Source organism: Micromys minutus, assembly GCF_963924665.1.
Source record: "Micromys minutus genome assembly, chromosome: 1".
Taxonomy (NCBI): Eukaryota; Metazoa; Chordata; class Mammalia; order Rodentia; family Muridae; genus Micromys; species Micromys minutus.
Window position 1 is genome coordinate 33,414,757 of NC_137969.1, and position 19,332 is coordinate 33,434,088.

Here is a 19,332-nt window from a genome sequence, read left to right on the forward strand (position 1 = left end):
TCACGATGCTAGTTGGTGTCATTGAGAGCTATATGTTAAACCCCGAGCACACTATTTTATGGATGCTGACAAATGATTAGAGAGAAACAAAGGGCCAGGTAAAGGCAGTACTACACTGAAGGAGATCAATATCCTAAGGACAATGCTGCACAACTTTGAGACTTAGCCCATGATACTGTATTACTGGGAAAAGAATCAGCAACCAATGGAGCTAGCTCATTGGAGAGCCCAGAAACAGACCACAGGATATAATCTACTTGCAGAACAGGTAATCAATGGAGAAAAGGTAGTTTAAACAAATGCAAATGGTTCTGGAATTACCAACAGCAAATGAGGGAAAACATCTAGACATAAACCACACACTGTTCACAAAAACGTACTCAAATGACCACAGGTTTGATGTGAAATGTGAAATTATAAGACTCCTAGAAAGTGACATGATAGGAGACATTGACAGTCTTGAGTTTGGTGATATTTAAACCTAACACCAAAGGTGGGATTTATGAAAGGAAGAATTGAAGTGATTTTTAGAATTTGTTCCACTCAAGAGAGTGATACTGTAGAGGAAGACAAAAAATAAAATAAAATTAAAAAGTTACAGTCTGGGGGAATGTCTGCTGAAGGACTGTTGCCAAATGTTGTATACAATGAACTTTAAAACTCAACAGAAGACAGTAAGCAGCATAGAAGAGAGACAGAGGTTATAAACACTTTGCTGGGGAAGGTAGACAAGGTCCTCAGTGTGGTATTTCATCAGAGAAATTCACACTAAAAGAGCCATCAGACACATACATAGCACATGTATGTTCACCATGAAACACATGTCAGTGGTGTCATATGACACTGAACGTGTTCTTCATTTGGTCCAGGCCCTCAGTTCCTTGGTGCTTATGTACAGCCCTGGACCTTACAACTGCTGAAGTTTAGAAGCAATGAAAATGTTTCTGACAGGTGACTGGGGGAAGAAACTGTGGTGTGTTCAGACACACGGGTGTTAGAAATGCCCACGAAGGAAGGAACCATGCAGTCATCAAGAGAAACGAAGTAACCAATCCATATTTCTAAGAGAGAGACGTTAACCTGAGACCTCCATGTCCTGGGACTCCAAACGCCTGATAGGCTGGACAAAGCAAAGGGTCAAAGGTCATGGGACCTGAGGCGAATGACTGAGTAAGCAGGATATAGATTTCAGAACTAGAAACTGTCTTTACTAGACGACAAAAATGGATTGTATGTATGCCCTGACTGAACTAGAGTAAACCGGAACTGAAGCATTGATGACATAGCTCTGGAGGCCCATTGATTTTTTTTTTGTTTGTTTTGTTTTTTTAAGCAAATTCACTGTTCTTGTTAGGATGTTGACAAAGGGTGAATCTTCTGAACATGCGTTCATCATTACTAGAAACCCAAAACTGCTGCCAACAGGTTTATCAAGTAGAAAATAAAGCACTGCCTTATTTGTTCCTAAGAAAGAGAAACGGAACTTAGAGTTGGGAAAAAGGAAGGGTGGACACACTGTGTGATCTAGAAACAGATGCCTCACACGTGTGACTTGGGGTCGATGGTAGAAAGAAAACAGGATAAATTAAGTCTGAATGACAGTTAGTGCAATACAAAACGAAGCAAATCGGAGGATGAAAAACATTTTCAACTCCTTATCCTAGGAGCCAAACACAGCAGCTTTGCATGGTCTCCACCCTCAGCCTAGACTTTATGCTAGAGTTCTCTGTGAAGCAAAAGGCATAATGGTGCACGTAACAAGTCTGATCCCGGAGCCTTTTCCACACGCTAAAGCGTGGAGATGTAGTAAGTCTGTCTGGAGACACACTGCCTTACAATCTGGTCAGGGATAATTAGGAATGCAAAGAATTTTTAAAACATTAGACTTGCTGTGTGCAAAGGCATTAGTAAAAGATTTGTAGCAAAGAACTCTGCTGGGAGCTGGCTCTGTGGGTAAAGATATAAGTTCAAGTCCTCAGTACCTCTGGAAAAAAGTCAAGTGTAGTAATGTGTCAGAAATCTCTGCTGTGTGTGTGTGGGGGGTGGTCAGAGAGAGGTTTGAGACACAGATCCTGGGAGCTCACTTACCAGCCAGTTTAGCTGAAATAGTGACAGACCCTGTATCAAAAATATAAAGTGTAGAAGTGATTGAGGAAGTCATGTTGACTTCCACATATCAACACACACTCATTCACACACACACACACACTCACTCACATATACACACTCATACACACACACACACACACTCACACACACACAGTCATACATACACTCACACACACATACTCACACACACACTCACACACACACACACACACACACTCACACATACACACTCATACACACTCACACACACACACACACAATCATACATACACTCACATACACATACTCACACACACACACACTCACTCACACACACACACACACACACACACACACACACACACACCTACCTTCTATTTCTTTGAAAATGCACATTTTAGTATCTATCTACACCGTGCTTCAGAAACTGTAGCTGTATAATTGTTCTTCAAGTGTATCTTGGACACTTTCTAGAAGTTGCAATGATGGTAACTAGTTAAAGTTGAGTCTCTTCACACTTCAGTTGAAAACTGAACATATCAGCTAACAAATGGAGCAGGATCACTTAACATAAAAAGGAGACCCCTAAGACCAATCTTCAAGCACAATTACATAAGCACACCATACACTTCAACTGGTCCGTTAATACACAAAACACACATTTTTCTGGACCAGTCATTTCTAGAGTTGGTTCCACATATTCTACTGAGAGATATTCAGGAAACATTCAGGAAGACTCAGACTGAGAAGAGCTTAATGCAAAGCAATCTGAGTTTGAGAAAAACCCATACAGTGTGAGAAATTAACATGTGTGGGAACAGGGACCGGGAGTTGGGGTGGGGGGAGTGGAAACAGAGCCTGAGACGCCTGGGGTGCAGACTCTGGAGACCAGCATCAGAGTGCAGATCTAACTTTATTGTTTATTATATGAGCTTATATATTGCTTTTTAACCAGTTAGGGCATATTTATGTATTCAAGGGCAAATCAGGGTGCAAAAGGGGGTGTTCAACAGAATCTGACTCCCTGGCCCATGAGCCTGTAAGGGAGGGGCAATCCTCCGTGGAGGTTTCCATGAAAACAGGAGAAGGAGCCCCGGCCCGGGCCTTGGGTCCTTTGTGTTGTCTCATCGGTATGTCAGATCATACGCATGTAAGATCGTACACACGTCAGATCATACACATGTCAGATCATACATATGTAAGATCGTACACACATCAGATTATACACACGTCAGATCATACACATGTCAGATCATATACATGTAAGATCATACACACGTCAGATCATACAAATGTCAGATCATACACATGTCAGATCATATACATGTCAGATCATACAAATGTAAGATCATACACACATCAGATCATACACATGTCAGATCATACACATGTAAGATCGTACACATGTCAGATCATACACATGTCAGATCGTACACATGTCAGATCGTACATAGAGTGGATCAGGACACTTCGAGGAGTCGCAGACGCCTGTGGTGCCTCGCTCTCCCTCTCACTTCTCCCTCCACAGACAAGGACTAGGGTGAGAAGGAATCCTGTGGGCAGCGCAGGGAAGACCTGGGAAGGATGCACACCCCTGTTCCAGGGAGGGCTCTAGGTGAGCTACAGTCTCTAGGGAAGACCAGCATGAAAGAGATGTGCCCTTGGAGACAGGAGAAGGGGGGAAGAGGGATGCAGAGAGTCCTGAAGAATAAAAGCAAGAACAACAACAGAAAAGAACACCGACCTCATCCCCACACTCCCCACGGTTACAGCGATTCTGTGAAGGAACAGTGTGCTTCCTCCTCCTGCACACGAAGGCACATCTCAAGCCACATGATAGGCACAGTGAGGCACACAAAAGTCTTAAAGGCAGAACACTGAGTGAGAAGGCAGCCCTCTATGGACTAGCAAAGTCAGAAGAAACCTCTGCTGAAGCGCTTCGCTTTCCCACATTTAGAAAATTAAAAACGCATGCAAACTATATGGCTGAAATCAGAAATGACACTTCTCTCCACCTAGTGAGGGGAATGTTTGAAATTCATGTTTGGAATAAAAAGAGTGGAAAATCATTTAAGAACTAAAGGCTATGTTTAAAAATCCACAGGGAAATCAGATTCTAATGAAAATGTAATACCAGGCACTGAACAAGGCAGCAAAACAAGCAGCTAGACAATGAAATGGAAGACGAGCTAAGGAGAGTGGATTGAGCATGTAGTTAGATTCCCCGCAGAAGAAAAGCCATGGGGGAGGGAAAGAAACAGAACTAATATTTTGCAACTCTACCTTAAAAAAAAAAAATCTTCCTGAAACGAAAGACTGGGATCTACACACTTAAAAGGGCTCATCATGGACTGGGAAAACTAATCTAAACATGTTCATGATCTTTTAATTAATAAAAATTGTGGTTAGTCTCTCTAAGTTAAAATGATCTAATGACTTACAAGGTTAAAGAAAGTGTTGTGTCGTAAGACTCACTGAAAGTAAACCTCAGTAACGGCTCCGTAGTTAAAAAGACACAATGTTCTTGCAGAAGACACAGTTCTGTTCTCAGCACGTGTGCGAGGCAGCTCACCATTACTTTAACTCCAGCTCCAGGGAACCACTGTCCTGCTCTAAGCTCTGCGGACGCCTTACTCATATGCACGTACTCACACAGACCTACACACATGCACACACAATTCATTTTTAAAATGAACAAAGACGGTTATTTAAAAGTAAAAATGGGGGGGGGGGGCAGGGCTGGGCACAATAACACACACCTTTAATACCATCATTCAGAATGTGGAAACAGATGAATCTCTGTGAATCCCAGTCCAGCCGGATTTATATAGTGAGTTCCAGGCTACATAGTGAGACCCTGTCTTAACAACAACAACAACAGTAAACATAAAGGACAGGGTGGGGGTTGGGGGAGGTTTGGTCAGTAAAATGATTCCTGAATAAGTTTTTGAATAAAATAAATTCTTCTTAAAACATAAAACAAACAAAAACAAAGAGAGACATTGAGGAAATAATCCAGGTTCAGTAGCGTGAACTTGTGGGTGCAGCTCTGGGAAAGCACAGACTAGTCTCACAGCTGCTTAGCCATTCCTCATCGGGAAGCCTCTGGTTAGGGAAAGACCTCATCTCAAAATTCAAGTTGATAAACCAGATGGTGATGGCACATGCCTTTAATCTCAGCGCTGGAGGCAGAGGCAGGCAGAACTACAGAGCTAGTTCTAGGGCAGTGGAGCCACACAGAGAAACCCTGCCTTAAAAAACCCAACAGCAACGACGGCAACAACAACAAAAAGTCAAGTTGATAGCTCCTGGGGAAGACACCTGAAGTTGTTCTCTGGCCTCCACATACACACGAGACATATGTGTGTGCACCCAGGCATATGCATGCATTCATACACATGTACAAATATATGGTACCAATGGGACAGCAGTCATAAGAAAGTAATAAAAAGAGTATACGATCCAGGAATAAATTCTGCCAAACTGACATTTAGTACGACAGAAAATCATCTCCAAACACCTAAAAACAGCCCTTTGTAAAACATCAGGGAACAGAGGGATTTCTGGGTAAGATGATGTATCGTCAGAAGCTGCATCCATCTGATTGGGTGAAAACAGGACAGAAATTAGAACAAAAGAAAATACAGATGAACCTACATGGGAGTTTCTTTAACAAACAAACACCAAGTGGCAGCTATATAGCACAGCTCAGGCAGAGTCAGAGTGAGCTGCAAAGAACTGCTTGCACAGATAAACAGGGAGCTCGAGAGAGGTCTGTGGAAATATAAGCCTGGATACAGCATGGGGTGAGAGAGCTGGCATCACAGCAGGCTTTGGAAACAGAAGGCAGGCTTGGGAACCTGAGGAAGAATATATTACTTTTCTGTCTCTGCAGCAGAACACCATGACCAAGGCAACTTATTAAAGGAGATGCCTAAGTTGAGATTTCACAGTTCCAGAGGCTTATGATCCAAGGCAGATATGGCAGGAAGCATGGCAACAGGCAGGCAGGCTTAGCACAGGAGCAAGCATTAGTTGAGAGCTACATCTGATTCACAAGTAGGAGGCAGAAGAAGAGCTACCTGGAAATGGCACATGGCTTTTGAAACCTCAAAATCCACACCTAGTGACATACCTCTTCCAGCAAGACCACACCCTCTCTTCCTTCCCAAACAGTTCCACCAAACTGGAGCCTAAGCATTCAAATATATGAACCCATGAGAGTCATTCTCATTCAAACTACTAGAATGAGAGATAATCAATAGTGATTAAGATCTAGTCTTTAGTGAAGTCCCCCATCACCTTAGCACACTGTGTGGGGTTACAGGAAGTGCATTGCAAAATTGGTGGGGTAGCTTGACAGATATAAGGAATAAATGAGCTCTAGCCACAGAGGCAAACAAACACAGGAGGGCCAGCCTTCTTCATACCCTCAGACCTAACACCAGATACAAGGTTGTAATGTGCAGGGTTGTTGGGGAAGGAAGTGGAAATGGTACCTCAAACCAGGCAATTGCATCAGAAAGGGGCTTTCAGTCAGACACTGTTTTCATCTGGAAGGAAACTGTCCTGACGACGGTGGTCCTTCCCACCCATGGAGACTGATGATAATGAAGAGAACTGTGGTAGTCATGCACATGGTTAAAGTCAGGCGTGTTTTCAGAAAAGAACTTTAAAAGCATGGGAAAATTCTGAAGGAAAGTCAGGAATTCTGAAAATGAAAGAATCAGTCAAAGTAAAAACACAACAGAAAGTATTGTCAACAGATAAGTCCAGGTGGGCAGTGGTGGACAAAGATGAGAAAATAACACTTTCAGACATACATAAGGAGTAATTTGGTAAATATGACCAAAACCTTCCAAGGACTCTTGGATATGCTCAATAGACTAAACCTAAGAATCCAGAGACCAAAGAAGAAACTGATATAAACTCTAAAGTCACAGAAAAATATTTAAATGATTTTGCAGTAGAAAATTCCCAAATGTAGAGAAAAGTCATGAACATCCTCACTGAAGAACACAGAACCTCAAGTAGATGAGAGCAGAGAAGAACTTCTCTACAACATATCATAGACAAGATGCCACACATACAGAACAAAATCAACACTACAAGCCATAAATGATAGTGTCAACTTACATACAAAGGCACAAACATCCAAATAATATCAGATTTCTCCTCAATATTCTGAAAAGCCAGGGAAGAATGGAATGATATAGTCAAGGCTCCCAAAGTCAATAACTGTGAATAACAAGATAGGTGTACCCAGCAAAGTTATCTTTTAAACCAGACAAATGAGATCATTTCAAGGCAAGCAAAAATTTAGGCACAATGCATGATAGCTAAGCATGGACTGAAAAATAGCATTTAAAGAAAAATTTTCATTCACAGATTCAGGACTAAAAACAAAACAAAAACATGCATCCATAAAAGTAATGGGGGAACAACAAAGAGAAGGAATCTATTATATCTAGTAAACCCCCCCCCCCATTAATTATAGAAGGAAAGAATCCAATTAGCCAGCAAAATCACAAAGAGGCATATAACCATGTCCACAACAACCTTAAATGCAAAAGACCTCAGCTCACCAATGCAAACACAGGGTCTTGCCTGGATTAAAATACTAGACCCAACTACGTACTATCTTCAGGAAGTACACCTTACTGGAAAGATGTCCCAAAAATGTTGGTCAAAGGTAGAAGTCAACTTATGTGGCAAATGGATTAGAAACAAGGTGGCATAGATATTTTGATGTCTGATAAACTTAAAGCCAGAACTACTCAGAAGAGGTTGGGGGGGGGCTACTATATAGTTTAAAAAGAAACAATTCAGCAAGAAATTATAATGTTTGTAAATAGTTTTGCACCAAAGTTGGACTCCCAATTCCATAAAGCAAACACCAAAAGGCAAAAGAGGACAGCTAGGTCTTAATATAATTGTAGGAGACTCATGTCTTTGGATAGAATTCTTAAAGTAAAAAAAAAACCAGTAGAGAAATTTTATACATACATCATACCACAGATAGACAGATATGAAATACATATTCTTAGCAACCAATGAAAACTTTCTTCTCAATTGATTAGGTGGTAGGTCATAAAACAAACTTATCAGATACACATAAATCAAAGTACTTTTGTACCTTATGAGATTATCACAAAACAAGACTATAAATCAATAACATGAGACAGTATCAAAACCATATGAATATTAAAGAAAAGGGGTGACTTCACATTCAATCTGTGAGCTACATGGTTTCCATAGGGACTTATGTCCTGATGGGGGATGGCTCATGTTATCACAGGGCTGAACTTGCCACAAACAACATGTGTCTTTGTTTTGGCTGGTGTCAGCATCAAGAAGGCAGCAGCTGTGGGACACGGCCACCACCTTGATTAGGGACAGTAAGATGATGACGTTCACTAGGCATAGAGGCATATGACTTTGATACTAGCTAGCACTGGGAGACAGAGGCAGGCAGATCTCTGAGTTTGAGGTCAGCCTGGTCTACAGAGTAAGTTCCAGGACAGCCATGGGTATACAAAGAAGCTCTCTCTTAAATAACAAACAAAGAAAAACAAAACAAAAGATGGTAGAGGCTATGTTGAGTTTACCAGTATGTTGGTTAATGCAACCAGATGGCATAAACAAAATGGTGGCACCCCTAAAGCTTTTCAGTGTCAATAAGCCCTCAGAGGGTTTCTGCACCCCTAGTATCTTCTGTTCCATAGTCATTCTTTCACATGTCCCAGTCTTCTCTCCGTTTGGATTTTTAGCTTCATGGATACCTAACTGACCAGGAAACTGGGGGACCCAGAGGAAAGTTCAACACAGATTTTATTGCCAAATTACCAGATTTCTCTGGTGGTAGAGGTTTTTTTATTTTATTTCTATTTGTTTGTTAGTTTGTTTTTGTTTCTTGACAGTTGTTTTGCACAACATCTAGGTGCTAGAGGAGGCTTAGCCTTTTCTCAGTCATGTGCCTGCAATACTAGTCAACAATGGAAGCTAACACTTTTAAATGGCTATACCTGTGAAACGCATGTGAATTTGCAGTGGTCCAGGAAAAGCCCAGAAGCCATCAGAATACAGGGATGATTGGTTGCTAAGTGATAGGCAGTCTGATGCCAGTGGGTAACTGCTATCACCAGAGACAAAGAGGGATCTATTTGCTTAAGTGAGAAGCTGTAGATTGAGACTCTACTGAGTCTCACAACCTGCTCTTCTGCATTGCTTCTCCAAGGCCATCTTTCTCCATGATAAAAGATTCTTCCCGTTGTTCCACGAGCACTGTCTACTTTTATTTCTTCCCCAACAAGCCCTGGGTAGCCTTGGTTTGATTTTGACTTTCCCATTACAGTCTTCTAACAAAAGAGAAGCAAGTGATGCTTTCTCTTTTCAAGTACCTTTATATGTTACTGTTTTCAGTGTTCCATACTTTCTAGACTGTGGGTACTAAGTAAAAAATAAAACAGAGTGAAGGCTGTGACCATCAGTCCATGGAAAGTATAGAGAGGAACTTGTCCATGATGAAAATTATTGCACTTAGAAATGCAGTGTCTCGGTTTTAACAGGGCTTCTTGACTGAGTTCTGTTGGATGCTGGAAATGTCAATTTGATGATTCTTGATGTGTTGCTGGTTCCCTATCTGCTACTTGCACTCGTTCAAAACCAAAAGCATGGTTATAGGAGAACATTCACCATACTGTACAAAGCTAATCTTTCCGGTTTACCTGGTAACTTACAAAGCCTCATAATTAATTAGTTTGTAGTCAGGTGACATTGATTTATTACATTATCCCTGGATATAGTTTAAATTCAGCCCTGTCCTTCAATCTAAGTGACTGTTATCTTCATAAGACTAGCCATGTCTGCTTATAAAAGATCATCACAGCTTGTTGTCTGTCGGTGTCCCTTCATAAAAGAAGAGAGAAGGAGGCTCATAGGACACCCATCTGAGTGTCCAGTCCCTTACCCCATTGGTTGTATACAATTCTGCCCTATTTCCATGTGGTCCCAAGGGCTTGGGGAAGAGCTAGGATATATAGAGTGTGGAAGACTAGGAGGAGGGGCCTCATCTATTCAGCTCTGGGGAAGCTGTCGTCTGCTGGGTGGAGACTTTCCAGGGAAGCTGCTTCCTGGTTACTCTCCTGTCAGTGACTCCTCATTCATGGCCTAAACTATGCCCAATACACTTACTGCTTCCTCAGGATGAACTTTGGTGAAATACAGCATTAGCATGTCATTGAGACCCTATGAGGAGGGGTAGACATTGCTTGGTTCCCCTTGGGATTAAACTCTCACAACAGATGATAATTTTATTTGTTAATGTTTCCATGTCTCGTGGTATTAAGAAAACCAGTAAGTAGAAGAAAACATTGTAAGAATGCGGAGGAAATATTTAGTAAGAAATTTGTGTGTGAACTTTTTTTTTAAGAATGCAAAAGAAAGTTGTAAAGCATATGTTACAATGGTTTGATTGAGTTATATAAAATATGTAAAAGATAAGAGCTTATGTACATAATATTAACTCTGAGGCCAAAGTTCAATAGATTTTATATCAAACCTCTCCTTAAGTCAGTGACATTACTGGTCTGTTTGTCATAACAAAGCTCTTTAAAAGTAATTGGGTTCTGTCCTAGCTTTATCTCAATACTACACAGTAGTTAAAAGTAACTAGACTGGTGTAACCAAACTTTAGGGTATTTAATAACCATAGTTAGAAGCGTCTACTCTCAGGGTCAGTAAGATTAAATGGGGGACAGTATTTTTGCTCTTCAAGGTCAATTAGGTCCCAGGGATTGTGGAAATATCTCTTGAAATGTTTTGTAGTTGTGGGGAGTCACCTTTGCTCCTGTTTGGGAGGCCACGGAGACCCTGTCCACTGAACTCTAACTAGTGTCCAGTCTACAAAGAGGAGAGGTAACACAGGGAGACATTTTTCTCAGTGCATTCCAAGCAAAGCCATGGTCAAGCAAAGCCTTTGAGTTACCTGCTTATAGCGGAAACAGTTGGTAAAAACAAAGGCTGGAGGAACCAGATGTTCCTTCTGAGCCCAAGTGATCCATGAGGACTAGGTACTCAACTGGCCTTAGTAGGAGGGGAGAAAGGCAGTGGAAGGAGAATGGATGAAAGGGAGAAGAATTAATTTTGACTATCATCAAGATCTTAACCATCCCACAGGAAGTAAAAGAGAAGATTTAAATGACTGGAATGTTTCTTTAATGGCCCAAGGAATTGTTCTCTCACTATCAGACCTACATTTTTATGAGATATTATTTAGGCAACTATTTCTCACTAATGATTTTTTTTTCATGAGAAAAATACTACCTAGGTAAAAAATTTCAGATGTTGGATCACTGCATCAAGTGTCTACACTGGCAGGACCACTATTGTCTTAACCTACAAATTAAGTGGCAGCTAATTTTTTTTTCTTTTTCCTTCTCTAAAAGCCATCAAAGAGGGACCCCCATAGTGGTTCTATTCACTGCAACAGCTCTCAAAGGGCTTGGTTTTGTCTTGAGTTTATTTCTCTAGATACTAGCCATGAAGGAAAAGTGGAAACTGGGGAGAAGCCCAGTGGATAGATGTTCTTCTGGCTCCATCAGGACATTCTGACAGATGTTGATCTCACCGGCTACAAAGTACCACATGTGCTGGCTTCTCTGAGTTTCCCTCTTAGGACTAGGCAAACTAATAACTCTTGCCTTCATCTATTCCTCATGTCTCTTCCCAGAAACCAGTAAGAACTTTCTTTCCTCTCTGCCCCCAGGTAGTATATAAGTAAAATTGCTGACACACTCTTGAGTTCTCTTAGATCGGCAGGACGGAGGCGTACCCAACTGCCATACCTGATACCACAATTAAGCTCGCAGTAGTAAGATCAGTCATCATTTAGATTTCATAACGGCAGTTAGAGTTATCCTCTTTGGGGTTGTGGGTGGGGGATAAAAACCAGGAGATAATAGAAGATTAAAAATTGGCTAGGCAGTTCAGGGTAAAAAGATTGCAATATAAAGTAACCTGTCTGTCTGTCTGCCCATATGTCTTTGAGAGTTCTACATCTTGATCTGCACGCAGCAGAAGTGGACTATCCCATTACTGGGCATAGATTGAGCATATATCTGAGATTTTAAAGCCCACCTCCACAGTGACACATTTTCTTCAACAAGACCACACCTACTCCCACAAGGCCACACCTCCTAATAGTACCATTCCCAATGGGCCAAGCATTCAAGCACAGGAGTCTATGGGGCCTATATCAAACCATGATATTCTGGTCCCTGGCACCCATAGGCTTGTAGCCATAAAATAATGCAAAACCGAACTTCAAATGTCCCCATAGTCTATTACAGTCTCAACAATGTTTAAAAGTCCAAAGTTCAAAGTCTCTTTTGAGATGCATGCAATCTCTTAATAATCACTATAAAATCAGAATCAAAAAGCAGATCCCATATTTCCAACCTATCATGGCCTAACATATGCATTACCATTCTAAAATGTAGGGGAGGGAACACAGTGAGGAAATACTGGACCAAAACCTGACCAAAAACCAGCTGGGCAAACTCCAAACTCTACATTCCTGTTGTAGTAATATTAACCTCAATTGGAGGTGTTTATCCTGCCTTTGATCATTTGGCTCTCAGATAAAAGACACAAAACTTTTACATTTATAGTAAGCCTTTAAATCAATAGAGCTGGGCCAATATCTACTCTCTAAATTATTAGTATCTACCTCCCTATCAGTAACTCCGAGTGATAATTTGCCATGTTCCGTCTGGGCTGCTCCTATTTCAGTTGGCCAGCCCTCATGGCCATGTTTTCAAGATTCATCAATCCCATGGCATCTCCTCTCTCCACCTTCTCTTCCTCAGACCCCCAAGCCAAGTAACTGAAACTCCGCCTATCTCTCTTCTGCCCATCAATAGGCTGTTGGCATCTTCATTAATCAGTCAGGGATAACTTGTTGTACATGTGGGTCTCTTCATCCTTGAGGCAACCAGGGCCGGTATTTAGCATTGTAATATATAACAACAGACCAAACCTTAACAATCTCCATGTCTAATCTCAAATTGCTCTTCAGATCTTCAACTCCTTTCAATGTTGTTGACTGCAACACACTACTTTTTCTTGGGCTGGTTCTACTTCCTATTAACAGCTTTCTTTAGAAGGAATCCCATGGCTCTTGAATATCTAACCTTTTAGGATCTCCAAGCCACCCCAGGCTTCTCTTGTACAACTTCATAATGGCCTCTGTAGTTCCCCATTCAGGGACATCTCTGCCACATATATGGCCTCAGCAACTTTCCTTAGTTGCAGAGGGAGATTTCACATTCCATCGTTGACTCTAAAGCTATAATTGTCCGAGACCAGCTCAGACACCCAACTTGGTTCCCCCCAGAGCCGGAGCGAGGATTGAAAGAAAAGGGAGACATGGTTAGTTAAAGCTGCAACATGACTTTGACTGGACTTGAAGCCTAAGCCTCATGGCCTAAGTGAAGCCTTTGCTTATTAGTCTTCTTATATACCATTTTAATTGCACGCAGAAAGATTACATCGGTTCTAAGACTGGGAACAAGCAAGTTAACAATCAAAGATCCTGTAAACATCCTTCTGGAGGCCAGGTGTGACAATCAGGGACAAAAGAGGGTCTCAAAAGACAAGGAGACTGCTGAGCCTACAGCCACTGAATCTGCCCTGTCCTGAGCTGCTTTCATGGAGCTTCAAATGCAAATATACTTTCCGGGGCTTCAGTCCTAAGCATTTTGCTCTGACCTTCAGATGCAAATGTGCTTAATTCTAGCCCTTAAGGGGCTCAGCACAAAAGCTAGTTTCTAGCCCATGGTCCTCTTCAAGGTGTCCTGAAAAATTAATATTTCTTCACCACCAGCTGACCAGCGGTGCCAAAATGGCTCTCCATATATAATCACATGGCTGAAGTTGCCAAGTTCTGTTGCTTGGTGGGGCTGGAACTTGGCTTCTCTGAAACCTCTTGAGTCAGATCCCAACTGTTCAAATCACCCTCAACAACACTCTTTCCATGTTCCTGCTAGGATGGCCCATTAAGCCCCACTAAAAGCATTCCACTGCTTTCCTAATCTAAAGTCCCCAAATCTACATTCCTCCAAAGAAAAGTATGGTTAGGCCTATCACAGCAATAACCTAATCCTGGTATCAACTTTGGTGTTTAAAAAAACTCCAAGTTCATTAGGAAGACATACTGTGTTCAAATGTGCATATGTAGCTAAAGAAACATTGAAAGTAAAATTCATAGAACTTATTTCCTACATCAGAATCTAAGTCTTACATAATTAAGTTTTAGTCTTAAGAAACTGCACTGGGACAGTGAAATAAACACTGAGCAGAAATGAGAGATGAAATAATAAAAGTCAGAGAAGCCCAGTGTTTTAGAGGCTGAGACAGGGGGAATAAAAAATTTGAGGCTCACTTGGGTCCTGTCTTTACAAACAGAAAAAATCAGAACTGAAGTCAACAAAATTAAAATAATAATAGACAAAATGAAATGTTTGATTTTAAAAAATAGGTTAATAAAATTAACAACTATTTAGAAAGACTGGCTAAGAATAAAGGGCAAGAAGATACACATAGATAGTGTAAGTCATGGATCAGCCAATGGCATACACTTAAAGAACAAGAAGACCCTTCTTTACTTATGGTTCAAATACTGTTTTTCTGTAAACCAAGGGGCCTTTGGGAGAAATGTATCTAAATTATAGCAAGACTAGTACATAGACATAATTTACTTGAATATAACGATGAACATAGGGAAACAAATTTAGAACGCACCATATATAATCAACCTAAGATAATGGACCATTTAGGCATATACACAACAAAACGCTGGATGTGTCTGGTGAAAATTACCAAAGGGAAGTGAAAGAAGATACAAAAGAGATTTGTTTGAATAGACAAACAGGCTACATTTGCTGATCAAAAGACTCAGCATAACAAAGGTGTCATTTGTTAACAAATTACTCATGATTCTTGTTTCTTACTGTAAGGAGACTTTATCTAAATTATTGTAATAGATGTACAAACCTGTCCCGTAAGGTTTAAAAGAGATAAAGAGAGTAGGAGATCATAAATTTATAACCAAGGCATATGCTCAGGGTAGAGAAGAGAAAATGCCAAGAGTAATAGAATTCTGACTAAACTGGATCAACAGGATTTGAACTAAAGGAAAGCCCAAGGAGACAAGATATCAAGGTGAGGGATAAAGAATCTGATCAGGTATCAAGGGTTGTTTGGCTGGACTCACTACATTTGAACATTTTATGTTGCTAGAGTAATACTTAGAGCTGATCACTTTGTAAAGAAAAAAGGTTTGTCTTGTTCAAGTTCCCATAAGGGCTTGATACCTTCATTTGCTTGGCTTCGGTGAAGTTCTCATGCTGAATACCATCACAATGGTAGGAAAGCATGAAGAAGAGCAAGGACAGTGAAGAGATACAAGAGACCATGGTGGACCAGTGAGCTTTGGAATAGTTTGTTCTTCGAAGACCAAACACTTTGCAGAGTATCATCCCTCCTAAGAGCATGGCTCCATGGCCTCATTCTTACCCACTTTGTCTCTACATCTCAAAAGTTCCACTACCTCAACATCACTACACTAGCAACTAAGCTTACAGAGCATGGACACAAATCATATCTAAACATGACATCAACTCTGCAGGATTCTTGCTCAAACTGAACATTATGGGCAGCTCTGGATCTGCTCAGAAAGAGCACTCAAGAAACCAGAGGTCTTAGACACCACTCAAATTGACCTGTTTGACACAGCCCCTATCAAAACCCTAGTATAGGTTTTGACACTTTGACAATGTCATTGTGCAATTTACATGGCTCATGTGCTAGAAGAGATTAAAAACAAACTTTAAGGAAGAACTCTTACTCTTCCTAGTTAAGAATAAGACCACCATCACAATTTTTGACCTAAATTTGAAGAAAGCTTTAATTAAATACTGGCCAGGATAATGAACAACAAATCACATTTTGTAGAGTCATATAAAGGCAAAACCATAAGGCTATATATTTTCCACCAAGTTCAATCAGGGGCAAACATATATCCTGATGTACTTCCTGTATGCACACCTCTTCCCTGCATCTAGTCAGAGGTCAGCATACATCCTGACCTATTTCCTGCCTACGTATACCTCACCTACATGTGATTAAGCACATCCAGTGTTTTTGGCTTGAACTTTGGGGAGCCAAAGCTTGTGGCTTGTTATCTTACCTAAACAGTCTTCAGCATTCAGGAAGTGTCTGTTCTTGGGCAAGGGGCTTCACAGGTAGAGGCATTTTGTTTTATGCATTTCTTAAGCACAGTAATTAAAACTTAAAATGCAACTTTGACTCTTCCAGAGCCAGCTAGGAAAGCCCCCTCTCCTCCCAGTATTAAGGTCTACTGAACAGAGAGTGACAGAATGCAGTATTGAGAATGGAAAAGTAGATAATTTCGCTACTGTAGGAAAATATGCCCCCCATACACATACACATATTTAGCCGTATGTAAGTGAGTATGAGTAAATTCTGAGTTAGATGCCAAACAGTTTAACAGAGGAAGAACAGCCTTTGCCAGCAAATGGTGCTGAATTGTCCCAGGCAAAATGGACGAACAGACTGCCATTTTTACCTAGTCATCACTTAAAAGTGGACCATGAACCCAAATGTAGAATATACAGCTATTAAAATCTCAGAAGAACATATGTGGCAAAATTCTCAGAGTTAGGAAAAGCGTTCTTAGATTTGATAATGAAAGCATAATGGGGCAACGTTTGTGAAATGAGCTCAAACACTGGCAAAATGTTTTGCTTTGTGAAGGTTCCTAAAAAAGAGAATAACACAATAAGCCATCCACCAGGAGGAACTACTTGCAAGCAATGGATTGAATGTAGAATTCACATCTAGAATATAGAAAGAAGTCTGGAACCCTAGGAAAAGTAAGGACAACACCTTAAACATGCAATTGGAAAATGGGAAATGGCTGTCCTGGAATTTACTGACTATGTAGACCTGGCTGGTCTTCAACTCATGGAGATCTGCCTGGGATTAAAGGTGCATGCTATTACGCCCTGTCTGTCAGCTTTGCTCTTAATAATTTAAAACTGGAAGCTAACAAGGCTTCTCTTTAAGAGCAAGGGACTGGCATAAAAGCTTGGTTGCTTTTTGCTCCTAAATGAAGAAGAAGCTGAGCCCCGTAGCTCAGCTGTGCGGACGAGCCCTAGCCAATTAAGTCACAAGGGAGAAGTCTGTTCTGACAAGTTACGTACAGTTTCGCGTATATATCATTCTCTGTTTACAGTGAGAAGATCTGTCCAAATGTAGGACAGGCAAGTGAACGCAGGGTTTAGGTTTGTGGTGGGGGAGGGGACTTGGAAGGAAATGGGCTGGGGAATCAAGAATGGCTCTGAGAGATTCTCTTTAGTGTCTGGAGTCTTTGTAAATGGAGCTCTTTAGGATCTTTGACTGGTGTCCTCCCAGATGCATCAAAATTGTGTAGTGGGAAATCTCACACTGAATATAGGAAAACTCAGCAAACCTGGATGGGGTTACTGCCCAGTGACGGCTCCTTAAGGTTTGTGAGGTGTTTCCATTAGGAGAAATAGAGAGAGACTGAAAGAGACCCCTCTGCATTATTCATTACAACCTCACAATTTTCTCAACAAACAAATGAACAAACAAACAAACCCCCAAACCAAAGGAATGCAAACAGTTTGAATTTCTAGGGTGGGGTAGTGAGCTAAATCCAGGTAGGGGAGGCTTTTAGAGGTGGCCTGTCAGGATGAGTTCCAAGAGGTTTTCTTTCTTTTCTTTTCTTTATTTTTCTTTTTTCTTTCTTTTTTAGTCTTTAAGACTCTATTTTTTTCTCTCTTACAACTTTATTTTAAAATAAGAGGGATACATATACAGATTTTTAAAGGCATTTTGGCACAACACTATATGAATATTTTTGTCAATACTTAATTATTTTAGAGGCTTGGTAGCATGCATTGAAATCCCACTAGTTACCATAAGCATAAAGTACACGTAGGACAGAACATAACATGAAAACAGTCAGTTTTCTTAGTGAGTATTGACTTTTGAATACCAAAAATTGCCACAAGGCTATATATACATATATATATATATTTATTTATTTATTTATTTTTCCATCACCAAAGACCTTTATTCAAGTTCCCCACACAAATGAGTCATTTCGTTTGAATTACAGAGTTAAATCCAAACTAAACTATGCAAACAATTAGCTTCTGGTTTCTTGTTTGTTGCTTGCTTTTTCAGTACACGGTTTCTGTTTGGAGTTACTGTAGACCAGGCTGGCCTCTGAGTGCTGGAATTAAAGGGGCACACCAGCACGCCAGGCTCCCTTTCCAGTCTTTAAGGGTCTACCAGGCCAGGCCCTTCGCGGCCTTTGCTTTGCTTTTACCCCATTTCTTTTCTCTCTTGTCCTTTAGTCTTTTTCTTTGCCTCTGGTTCTCCACACTGGGTACTGACCATGCTGGTCTAGAAGAGTCTTTCTGTTTCTCTTAATTTCAGTTTCCATTTTCATGCCATCCTTTTCATCATCTGCGTCACACTGCATTTTTGAGTCACACTGCATTTTCTCCTGGCAATGTTTGGGCACCACCACGATTGCTATTTCTTCAACATTTTTCATTATAGCATCGTCCACTCTGAGAATATTTCTGAGCCTGCTGAGCTCCCTTGGCACCTTCTTCTTTCTCTTCTCAGCGTGCATCTTCCTTTTCCACTTACTCCGCAAGCTTTTGGCCATCCTTCGCCTGAGAAACACGACCAAACACCACGCGTAGGATACCAACCGGCAAGGCTGTATTTTTAGCTCTTGGATTATTAATGATTTAAAGTCCAGGTGTACAACACTCTGAGAGGGTGCTATACACTATTTTTTTCCTAAGAAGGACTGAGGCTTTCATTTTTTTGGCCTTTGTTTTTCTTGAGCTTCATATGGCCCGTGAGTTGTTTCTGGGGTGTTTAGAGCTTTTTGGGGTTAGTATCCAATTATCAGTGACTGCATATTATGTCTGTAAGGAAAAGATGACGGGGCACCAATGAAAGGAAAAGTCACAGGGCACCAATGTTGTGAAAGGATAACGATCCGAGTCACGGCACCAATGTTAGGGGAAGGATGAAGAGAGTGGGGGGCATATGGCCCATGGAGGTGCGGCGAGGCCTGAGGGCAAGGGAGATACCTCTGAGGGGTCCATGTTGGGA

The 19,332-nt window shown here is 40.9% G+C and overlaps 1 pseudogene across 1 annotated transcript; it reads right to left on the reverse strand.

Moving 5' to 3' along the window:
- Positions 1-18,485: 18,485 nt before the first annotated feature.
- LOC308436702 (protein LLP homolog) lies at positions 18,486-18,874 on the reverse strand (annotated as a pseudogene). Its single transcript has one exon. The product of its transcript is annotated as a protein LLP homolog (transcript).
- Between the last annotated feature and the right edge of the window lie 458 nt (positions 18,875-19,332).